Source organism: Heterocephalus glaber, unplaced genomic scaffold (genome assembly GCF_053883595.1).
Source record: "Heterocephalus glaber isolate CG9 unplaced genomic scaffold, H.glaber_assembly_v1.0 deba00000122, whole genome shotgun sequence".
NCBI classification, from domain to species: domain Eukaryota; kingdom Metazoa; phylum Chordata; class Mammalia; order Rodentia; family Bathyergidae; genus Heterocephalus; species Heterocephalus glaber.
In genome coordinates, this window is record NW_028258138.1 from 18,497,383 (window position 1) to 18,508,316 (window position 10,934).

General features: G+C 36.7%; 1 pseudogene; it reads left to right on the plus strand.

Moving 5' to 3' along the window:
• The first annotated feature begins 1,056 nt into the window (after window positions 1-1,056).
• Window positions 1,057-2,746, plus strand: LOC101721435 (elongation factor 1-alpha 1 pseudogene; annotated as a pseudogene).
• Window positions 2,747-10,934: the final 8,188 nt, after the last annotated feature.

The following is a 10,934-nucleotide window of genomic DNA, read 5'->3' on the forward strand; positions in this document are numbered from 1 at the left end:
AAAAAAATATATAAACAAATGGTCAAGCAAACAAGCCAACTGTTTATTTTTTTCCTTGGACTATGCTGACCCCAAATCTGTACAATCACTTGCCACTTTTGCTGTCACCGTCTTTTCTCCTGCCTCCTCCCTATTCATTCTGCTGTCTGAATGGCTACTCAGAGGTTTCAGATAATTAATCACACAGCACTGTTTTAAACTTGTCTCTGCCTAGAGAGGCTTTTCAGATAATTAGTCTCTTTGCAAGTATTCAGAGATGTAATGCATTTTGCCAAGATTGTAAACTCTGCAGATTTCTTGCTTCCTGTCACTGATCTATATTAACATAGTCTTTCAGGGCTTTCTTTTCAAATGCTGATGAGAACATAGACAGAAGATGGCACTGTTTCCACGTTACTAAAAAGTCAGCAATTATTCTACTTACAAGAAACAGACGTGCTTTCTCTTCTAGAAAACCAGAGTATTATTAGAAACAGGGAGACTATGTATATAACCAAACAAAAAATTTGAACTATACAATAGGAAATATAAATCTAAAATTAGATAAACTAAACAATGAAAAAGTATTAATGATCATGGAATGCTTAAGAAATAGCTCAATTCCAATGGAATTCAATTCTACCACAAGTAGTAAACATGGCACTTCTTGTTTGGATCCCATTTTATTATTTCAAACTATAAGTACTTAGACAAATTATTTAAGCTCTCTCTAAGTCTACAGGTTCTCATAATAAAATGAAGATAATAATAGTGGTTTTATCTGATCATTTTGTGAAATGAATGTGCCTATAATGAAAGTTGATTAATTACACTATACTGTAAGTCTTTGGTTTCTTGCTCATAACTCTATCATCACCAAATAACCTGAGGCCTAACTTGGAAAGCTGTGAAAGTATTCATTAAACGATTGAAAAGAAAATAACATTTTTGTGTAGGCTTATAGATGATACTTAAGCAACAAGCAGAACATACCCAAAATATAATTAGTTCTTTTTCACAACGGGTTTGCCACGAGAGCACAGGTGTAGTGAAAATCACCACTGAATCAAAGCGAACATGGGAAAGGAAAAGACTCATATCAGTATTGTCATCATTGGACACATGGATTTGGACAAGCCCACCACTACCAGCCATCTGATCTACAAATGTGGTGGCATCAACAAAAAAACCATTGAAAAATTTGAGAAGGAGCCTGCTGAGATGGGGAAGGGTTCTTTCAAGGACACCTGGGTCTTGGATAAATTAAAAGTGGAGCGTGATCATGGTATCACCATTGACATCTCCCTGTGGAAATTTGAGACCAGCAAGTATTACATGACTATCATTGATGCTCCAGGACACAGAGACTTTATCAAAAACATGATTACAGGCACATATCAGGTTGATTGTGCTGTCCTGATTGTTGCTGCTGGTGTTGGTGAATTCGAAGCTGGTATCTCCAAGAATGGGCAGACCCGTGAGCATGCCCTTCTGGCTTACACGCTGGGTGTGAAACAACTCATTGTTGGTGTTAACAAAATGGATTCCACTGAGCCACCGTACAGCCAGAAGAGACACAAGGAAATTGTTAAGGAAGTCAGTACCTACATTATGAAAATTGGCTACAACCCTGACACAGTAGCTTTTGTGCCAATTTCTGGTTGGAATGGTGACAACATGCTGGAGCCAAGTGCTAACATGCCTTGGTTCAAGGTATGGAAGGTCACTTGTAAAGATGGCAATGCCAGTGGAACCACACTACTTGAAGCTTTGGATTGCATCCTGCCACCCACTCGCCCAACTGACAAGCCTTTGCAGCTGCCCCTCCAGGACATCTACAAAATTGGTGGTATCGGTACAGTCCCTGTGGGCCAAGTGGAGACTGGTGTTCTCAAACCTGGCATGGTGGTCACCTTCACACCAGTCAGTGTCACAACTGAAGTAAGTCTGTTGAAATGCACCATGAGGCTTTGAGTGAAACTCTTCCTGGTGACAATGTGGGTTTCAACGTCAAGAACATGTCTGTCCAAGATGTTTGTCATGACAGTGTTGCTGGTGACAGCAAAAATGACCCACCATTAGAAGCAGTTGCTTTCACTGCTCAAGTGGTTATCCTGAACCATCCAGGCCAGATCAGTGCTGGCTATGCTCCTGTACTGGATTGCCATGCAGCTCACATCGCTAGCAAGTTTGCTGAGCTGAAAGAAAAGATTGATCGCCAATCTGGTAAGAAGCTGGAAGATGGCCCCAAATTCTTAAAATCTGGTGATGCTGCCATCGTTGACATGATTCCAGGCAAACCCATGTGTGTTGAGAGCTTCTCTGATTATCCACCTCTGGGTGGTTTCACTGTTCGCAATATGAGACAGACAGTTGCTGTGGGTCCCATCAAAGCAGTGGACAAGAAGGCTGCTGGAGCTGGCAAGGTCACCAAGTCTGCCCAGAAAGCTCAGAAGGCTAAATGAACATCACCCCTAACACCTGCCACTGCAGTCTTAATCAGTGGTGGGAGACTGGTCTCAGAACTGTTTCTCCCAATTGGCCATCTAAGTTTAATAGTAAAAGACTGGTTAATGATAACAATGCATCGTAAAACCTTCAGGAAGAAAGGAGAATGTGTTTTGTGGACCATTTGTTTTCTTTTTGTGTGTGACAGTTTTAAGTTATTAGTTTTTAAAATCACTTTTTAATGGAAACAATTTGACCAAAAATCTGTCACAGAATTTTGAGACCCATTAAAACAAAGTTTAATGAGAAAAAAAAAAAACAAAAACATAATTAGTTACCAATCTTGAACTTTTGGAGAATGGAGCGACTTCAATCTTTCCTTTACTTTAATAGGGAAATTCATTCGATTAGTCCCAATTAAACTTTTGAATATATTTCATCAGTAAGAGAAATTTTATTTAGATTTTCTATAGCACTAAGAGAATAAGGTATTTTATTTAGACTGATAGAAATGAAAGTATTATTCCTTTACATTTTATTTATCATTATATTACTTTATAGCCTACCTTTCCTTTATTTAAACAGGAAAAATTAGCAGATGTAGAACATCTTGTCTCTGTTGGTTCCCAAATTTTCAAGGAAAGACAAATTATTAGTGCTTTGTCTGCACTAATTAAACATGAACATTTTAAATACACACACATAGAAAAGAAGGGCATATTCAATCTTTGAATAATTAACTTTACTGTAATACTAACTTGGAGCAGCAAAAGTTTAAATGGTTTTCTGAACATTATTCAATTTTAAAACATTCATTTTCATGATCCCTCCCCCCATAGGGTAGAGCTATTCACCAAAAATCTATTTTTTCTTTGTGGTGCATAACAGCCTACATTTCTTGGTCTTCTTTGAAGTGAGCAGTGTCCGACTGAATTCTGGCCTATAGAATGGAGTACATGGAAGCAATGTGTGTCCTTCCGGTGCCAGTGTGTCTAGAAAGTATATGCTTCCACCCTCAAAGATCTATTTTTCCTTATATTTCTACATACAAATACCAGGCAGCCCTAAAGGGTGACAGAGCTGAGCAATGGGAAGAATCTGGGTTACTGAATCTCCATACAAGGAATTTACCCAGGGCCCAGCAATGGTTGGGTAAGTGGGATATAAACTCATACTTATACTCCCATAGAAAATGAGCTAGCAAATACTGTAGCATGTGGCCTTCTTTAGTACTATCCAGGCTGAAGTATGTATACCAAGTAAAAAAATGCCTCTGATAGGAGGGACATGATGCTTTGCTCATTTATCTCATCAGCAATTCTGTAAAGTGCATGTGTGTTCACTATTCATTAATCTGTTTTCTCAAATTAAAAATACCAAATAATAGCTGATTGAGTGTTAACATTTGAGTGCATTTGCAGTTATATGTGTCTCTCATTATGTTCCTGCTTCATTTCCAATCAATATAATCAAGGAAAATATATTTAAAGCTAAAAATTGATAGCAGCCACTTATACTTTCAATAAAGTGGTGAGAGACATAATATTTATTTCCTATTTTATTGCCTTTCCCCTTTATTTCAGAGTCTAAAGTTCAGCAAGAAAGGGAAGTTAGAAATGCCAAAGTTTCGGTTCTATCTTTGCTGTAGAAAAGACAACCTGGAGAGATAGCTGGCTTTTGAGCAGAACACAGTACTCAGTCTTTAACGGTGCAGAAAGAAATGGAGGCCTAGAGGCAAGGAGAAAATTTAGAGCCACATTTCTCTGAATAATAAAGTAAGTGGCAATAAGTTAGGTTGGCATTAAGAGATGAGCAGATAGTGTCTTTAAAACAAGAGCTCCTGCACAATTTTTAATGAAGCCTGATGTGTCAGAAGGCTTTTGTGTAGTTGACAGTGAGAGTCACGTGCTGGTCCTTTTCCAGCCTCTGCTCCTCTTTTCCTGTTCTGGCCCTCAGGAGAGTGGATGATTTAGATTCTCTCTGGGCTTCAGTTGTACTTGGAAGTGGGAGATAATGGCAGAAAACCAAATAATAAGAGAGTGAGGGCAGGGCGTTTCTTCACGCCCTCCCTCCACACAGGATTCAGTCTTGTTAGCACTTCCAGCACCTGGGTTGACTTCCCTATTTCTGTCTTTGCCCCTTTGGGCCTGGGACAAGAAGGGGTTTCTCATTTTGGCAGTCACTGACCATTACTGTCTCCATTTTTGTTCTCAAGCTTGGAAGCAGTCTTTTCACTTAAGCACTTCTAAGGGGACTCTAGTCCTGCCAACATGTAGATTCATAGAGAATTGTTGGTGCAGGTGGAGCGTTACACAAAAAGAACCTAGGTTAGGTTTGGTCTAGTCTTCATGTTAACTTAAAAGGCTTTAAAATAAAAATTGAAATCAAAATTATGCTGATGATACACATGAAACTACAATGATGGTCTGTACCCAGAGAACATGAAAATACCATTCTGTGAATATATAAACTTTGTTAACCTCTCTCTGTATATAAGCATGGTGAATATAATTTACATTTTAAAGTCTAAGCATTTACTCCATAGGCTTCTGCATTTAAATACCTTAAATAAATAAACCATAACACTATGTTCTTATCCAAACCTCACTCCCAGCAGTTGCTGAACTCTGAGAGTCTATGGCTTTCATGTTTTAGTGGTATGTGTGAATGAAAGGATATGAATATTCTTAGGAAGAAAGGACAGAAGAAATTGCCACAAGAGTGACAGCAATATAAGAACAATAATTAATCAGAAGAGATTCTCGTGACTAGAAATAACTGGATGTACTTAAGCTGCTTGAGAATTTTGAGAAATCTTGAGCCAATACTAAATTTCTCACAAAGTGGGTTCAGTTAGTAAGGCCAATTTTAAGGAAAAAAATTAATTAACAGACATGCTAGCTCATAGCTTAGTAGTATTATTGATGACACTTGCTAAAAGACAGTAGGAAAACTTTTATCAGGACTACTGTTTTGGCTTAGGAACCGCAGGAATAGGATTTTCTTGTAGTGGATAAAGATGGAGCCCAATTTCAAATATAGTTAGGACAATTAGAAACCTATAGCTAAGGATCATGGTGAACAACATTGGATGGAAAATTACGAAGAAGTAAAATCAGATGTAAGGTAGATTTTGGTTATACCTTCCTAATGTGATTTTTAAAGCTAGGCTGAAGTGATCACATCTCATCTGAAAGAATGTGAAAGATGAGAAACTCAAACATGGTGATTATCAGAGAATGATTTCAAGTAATTCTTGCTAAACTGACTTTGTAGGTGTCTTGGCTAAAACTGGATTTTATAAGGATGTGCTCAGATAAGCCTAGGAGGAAAATGTTCAGGACATGAGTAAAGTTTCATCAAGCAAAGAATACACATCGATATTAAAATCTGATATCCTGTACATGGATTTATGATTTGAACTTTTCTCTTGGGGTTTACATATTCCTTAGTCTTAGGTTTCTAAATTAATTTTATTGGTACATTTTATTGCTACATTTTAGGTATACAATTCATTTATATTTATCATTGGGTGTTTGTACGTGTACATGATATATCGTGGTTCTTATTTTTTTCCCCATTACCTGTGTGCCCTTCACCCCCTCTGCTCTTAACTATTTACATAGATTTAATTTCCATTTTTTTCTTTTCTCATAGTTTTTCCTTTCCCCTTCCCCTCCCTTCATTCCTTCATCATTGGACCTTTTTTCATATTTCAAATTATCAGTTATTCATTTTAATCATTATAACCCTTGTTTACACTATCAGTTTCTCACACTAGAGAAACTATTTAGTATTTACACATGTATGAGCAAGAGAGTGAGTGTAAGACAGAAAAGAAAGAAAAAAGAAAGAAGAAAAGAAAAGAAAAAAAGGAGAGAAAAACAAATATTTGCAACGAGTAGGAAAAACATTAAAGATAAGAGGAGCAAAAGAAAAGAAAAGAGAAAAAAACCCAAACTAATAATACTAATTTTGGAAATAAAAAAACCCAATGAAGAAGTAGGGCCTCTTTCAGTGTATGTCTCTACTGTCACAATAGACAACGTGGGTAACAGTGTGCAGATATAAGTCAATGAGTCTCAGCAAGCTAGTCGCAGACCCATGAGATTCAGGCAGATTTCTAGCTTCACGTCCCAAGTTGAGCTCCCTGTCCTCCTGTAGGATTGAACTCTGCAGAGTTGTATTGCAGGTTCCCGCTGCCCTTCCCCTGAAGATAGACCCGGTCCTGATGGGAGGTGAAGATGACTCCAACTTACCCAGTACAGTGGTCTGGTGGTCTGGTGTCCTCTGTGTCTTTGTAGTGTGGAACCAGGTGGCTGTACAGAAAAGAGGCCAGAGGAGTGGGGGGCGGGGGGGTGTCCAGTGGATTGCTGCCTGGGCGTGGGCTGATTCAGTGTGTTCCACGGGACTCGCGACCTCGGTAGGGCATCCGCAGACCTGCCTGTCTGTAGCAGGCTGATTCGGCATGTTCTGCGCTACTCGTGACCTTGGTAGGGCGTCTGCAGACCTCAGCCTTATGTTTTTAAATGTTTTATTTTCAAACTAGTTTCAAATTTATAAAAATAAATATTGTAAATATATTGCAGAGTTGTCATACACCCTATGCATTTCCCAGTACTGTCAAAATCTTACATTAGTATACAGTATTTTTCATAATTAAAATGTATACTGATATATTAGTAATAACTAATGTCCATGATTTAATCAGATTGCTAAAACGGAATTTAAAGTAACAATTTTTTCATATACAGAGCACTAATATTATGAAGAGGGATCTATCATCATGACGACTGTATCTGTCTCCCACCACCAAAATCCATTTCATTGGTAAGCAGAATTTCAACAAATGAATTTTGGAGGGACATACATATTCAGTCCATCGTAACATATGACCTCAGTGTCATAAAATTCAGCTCCTCATCTCTACTCTTCTAAATACTCAACATCCAGAACCTTTCTTCTCACATCCTTTAGGGAAAGCCTGCGGCAGCCCTTACAAATTGAGTGGAATGGTAAGCTGGCGCTTGTCCTGGGGCTACCTGGAGATTCATCATCGAAGGATAATATTTTTTAATCTCCTTTCCCTGATTTAATGGCTGAAGATATGGGGAAATATTCTAATAGTATCAACTGTTTCTTGTTGTGTCTTCTGGTGCCCAGAAATTTGTTGTAGATATCTGTGGCCCCACGGTGCAAGCCTTCAATCTTGGCAGAACAGCCACATTTATTCTTAGGATCTTTTGCTTTTATGGAAGCTCAATTTTATACTGAAAAATGTTTCTGTTGTTTGCAAAGAGGAGTATAAAGGAAAGGAAACACATCAGTTCTATTTCTCATCTCTTCTTTTTTCTCTAGTTCAGAGAGCTTCCTTTTAGTTCCTTATTTCTTCAGGCTAAGTGACACATTTCTACCTTTCTTAATTACTCTCTTCATAATCAGCATATATTATCTATTATATACATATATATTTATATATATATATATAATTTTTCAGTGGCTCACTCAGGCAACATCTTATGACAGTCTAGTTAGGGTTAGTACAAACTTCAATTTCATACCAAAAATACTCTTTTATATAATTTGCTTCCTTTCCATTCCTTTGTGCTGTTTTATGTCAGTGGGAACACAACATGCAAGGTGTGCCCATCAACACAGATTTACAACTAATTCTTTATTCAGCTGTATCTTGAATCAGAAAAAGATTTATAAATCAAAATACCTTAATCTTAATTTCCTTTTTACATTTATGTATGAAGTTATCTTTGCCAGTGTTTTTTATTTTCATGTGGATTTGTGTTACTGTATAATCTCCTTTCATTTCAGCCTGGCTGCCTCCAGTTAGCATTTATTGTAGGGCAGCTGAGTAGTAGCAAATTCTGTTATGTTTATCTGAGAATATTCATTTTTACTGTGTGAAGCAGGTACAGGTTTTTTGCTTTGAATATGTCATCATACCTCTTTTTGGCCCACATGATTTTAGATGAAAAGTCAGTTGTTAAGTTATTTTTAAAATATTTAGATACTGGTTCTCTTTTGCTGCTTTCAAGATTCTCTTTCTTTTCAGCTTTTGACAGTTCTGAAGTATCAATGCACAGGTCTTTCAGGTTTTTCTATGCAGTGCTTACTAAGTGCCATGGATTTGTAAATCAAGTAGAACATCAAATTTTCAAAACTTTGGACCACTGATGTTCAAATATTATTTCTGCAAGTCACTCTGTCTCCTCTCCCTTTAGGGCTCATTGTATGCATACAGTGATGTGAGGATCCCATCTCAGTCTCCGAGTCTCTGCTCTTAATTCTACTTCATTTCTTCTTTCTGCATAACAAGCTGGATTATTCAAAATGATGCATCTTTAAGTAAACTTATTCTTTTCTCTGATAGCTCAGATGTTCTCCTAAACTTAGATGTTTTCATTTAACTTATTGTAATTTTAAGTAAAAAAAAATTTTTTTTGGTTATTTACACATCTTTCCTACAGTTTATCTCTCCTTACTGATAGTCTTTATTTAGTGAAACATATACTCTCCTAATTCTTTGGAAATGATTTTCTTTAGTTATAAGAAAAATTGTAAAATACTTAATTTAAATGTTTTAAATTTTTTATTATATATAATGTCTAGACTTCCTTGGAGGAAGTAACTATTGATTGCCTTCTTCCCTGTGTGTGAGACATACTTCTTTGTTTTTTATGTATCTATTTTTTTGTTAAAAATTGGACATTTTAAATAATATAATGTAGCAAGTCTGGAAATGAGGTCTCCCTTTCTTGACCTGTAGGACTTTTTTTTTAATGTATAACTTTATTATCATTCACTAAACACACATATATACAAAAATTAAAATTATTCAAAGAAAAGCAATGGAAGGGAAAAAAACTATAATAATATTCAAATATAATAGAACTCAACCAAAGCAAAACTGAAAAGTACTTAAACATTTTTCCATATAATTTTAAAAAAGTCTCAAGCATTAACAAGACATCAAAGGATGTGATTTGTTTTAGAAAGATTTTCAAAACTAATATTGAGCAAATAGTGGTCTGGGAAAAAATTCTAATTAGCTAGTAGACTCCACATAGGCCAAATTTTTTAAATTTAAATTTCAATACAGTCATGTGACATGTGATGGAAATATAATCTGAGAAATATGTTATTAGGCAATTTCATCCATGTGTATTGCAAAGTACCACACAGAGTGCCAACTTCTAAGTGCAAACTGAAAAGGTATACGTCAGTCATCTGTGATGGCCCCTTGATATTATTCAAATACGCAGTTAAACACGAGATACATGAAGCTACCACAGTCATTGCAGGGCACTGTTTTACAGTAAACTCTTTTATATAAGTAGGATTATACTCTAAAGGATGAAAAGCACAGCATGTTATGATAAGTACCTAAAACAGTCACAGTCATTTATCACACTATGGAGTACTGTGTACTATGCATAGTTGTATGTGCTTCTTCTGGAAACACACCCTTCTCTCCTTTGATCTCAGTGACTCTTCCTTCCCAAGCCACTGCTGAGCTCCAGTCTAGTCTCTATCTACATCTCTTCCTATAGTTATAAACACAATCTATATATGGATTCTTTCCAGATTCCAGCCTGTAACTCCGATCTCTCTCCTTCCACTCCTGCCACCCCTATCCCTTTGAACCTTTTCTTCCTATTTCAAATTATCAATTATTCATTTTAATCCTTTTAATCCTTAATTACACATTCAGTTTCTCACACTAGAGAAACTATTCCATATTTATGTATGTGTGTCCTATTTATTTCACTTAAGAGGATGGCCTCAATATGCATCCATTTAGCTATAAATGTCTCTAGTTTCTCTTTCTTTATGGCTGAGTAGTACTCCATTTTATTTAAAAAAACCACATCTTCTTTATCCATTTTCCAGTTGATGGGAACTTGGGCTGGTTCTAAGCTTTAACTATTATAAACTGTGCCACTATAAACATGAGTGCACATATATCACTGTGGTATGATTCTTTTACTTCTTTTGGGAAGATACCCAGCAGGGGAATAGCTGGGTCAAATGGGACTTCCAGTCCTAGTTCTTTGAGGTATCTCTATACTGATTTCCTCAGTGGTTGCAACAGTCTGCACTCCCACCAACAATGGAGAAGGATTCCTTTCTCCCCACACCCCCGGCAGCTTTTAATATTGGTTGATTTCTTGATAGCAGCTATTCTTTTTGGGGTGAAGTGGAATCTCAGTGTTGTTTTCATCTGCCTCTCTTGAATAACCAATGATGTTGTACATTTTTTTCATATATTTGTTTATTGCTTCTACTTCTTTGTCTGAGAAATGTCTGTTCACTTCAGAAGCCCATTTTTGAATGGGGGGGGTCTGATTTTTTTCAATTCTTTATATATTCTAGATAGTAGTCCTTTGTGTAAGGCACAGCAGCTGAAAATTTTTTCCCACATTGTAGGTTTTCTCTTAGCTCTTTTGTTGGTTTCTCTTGCAGTGCAGAAGCTTTTTAATGAGATGAGATCC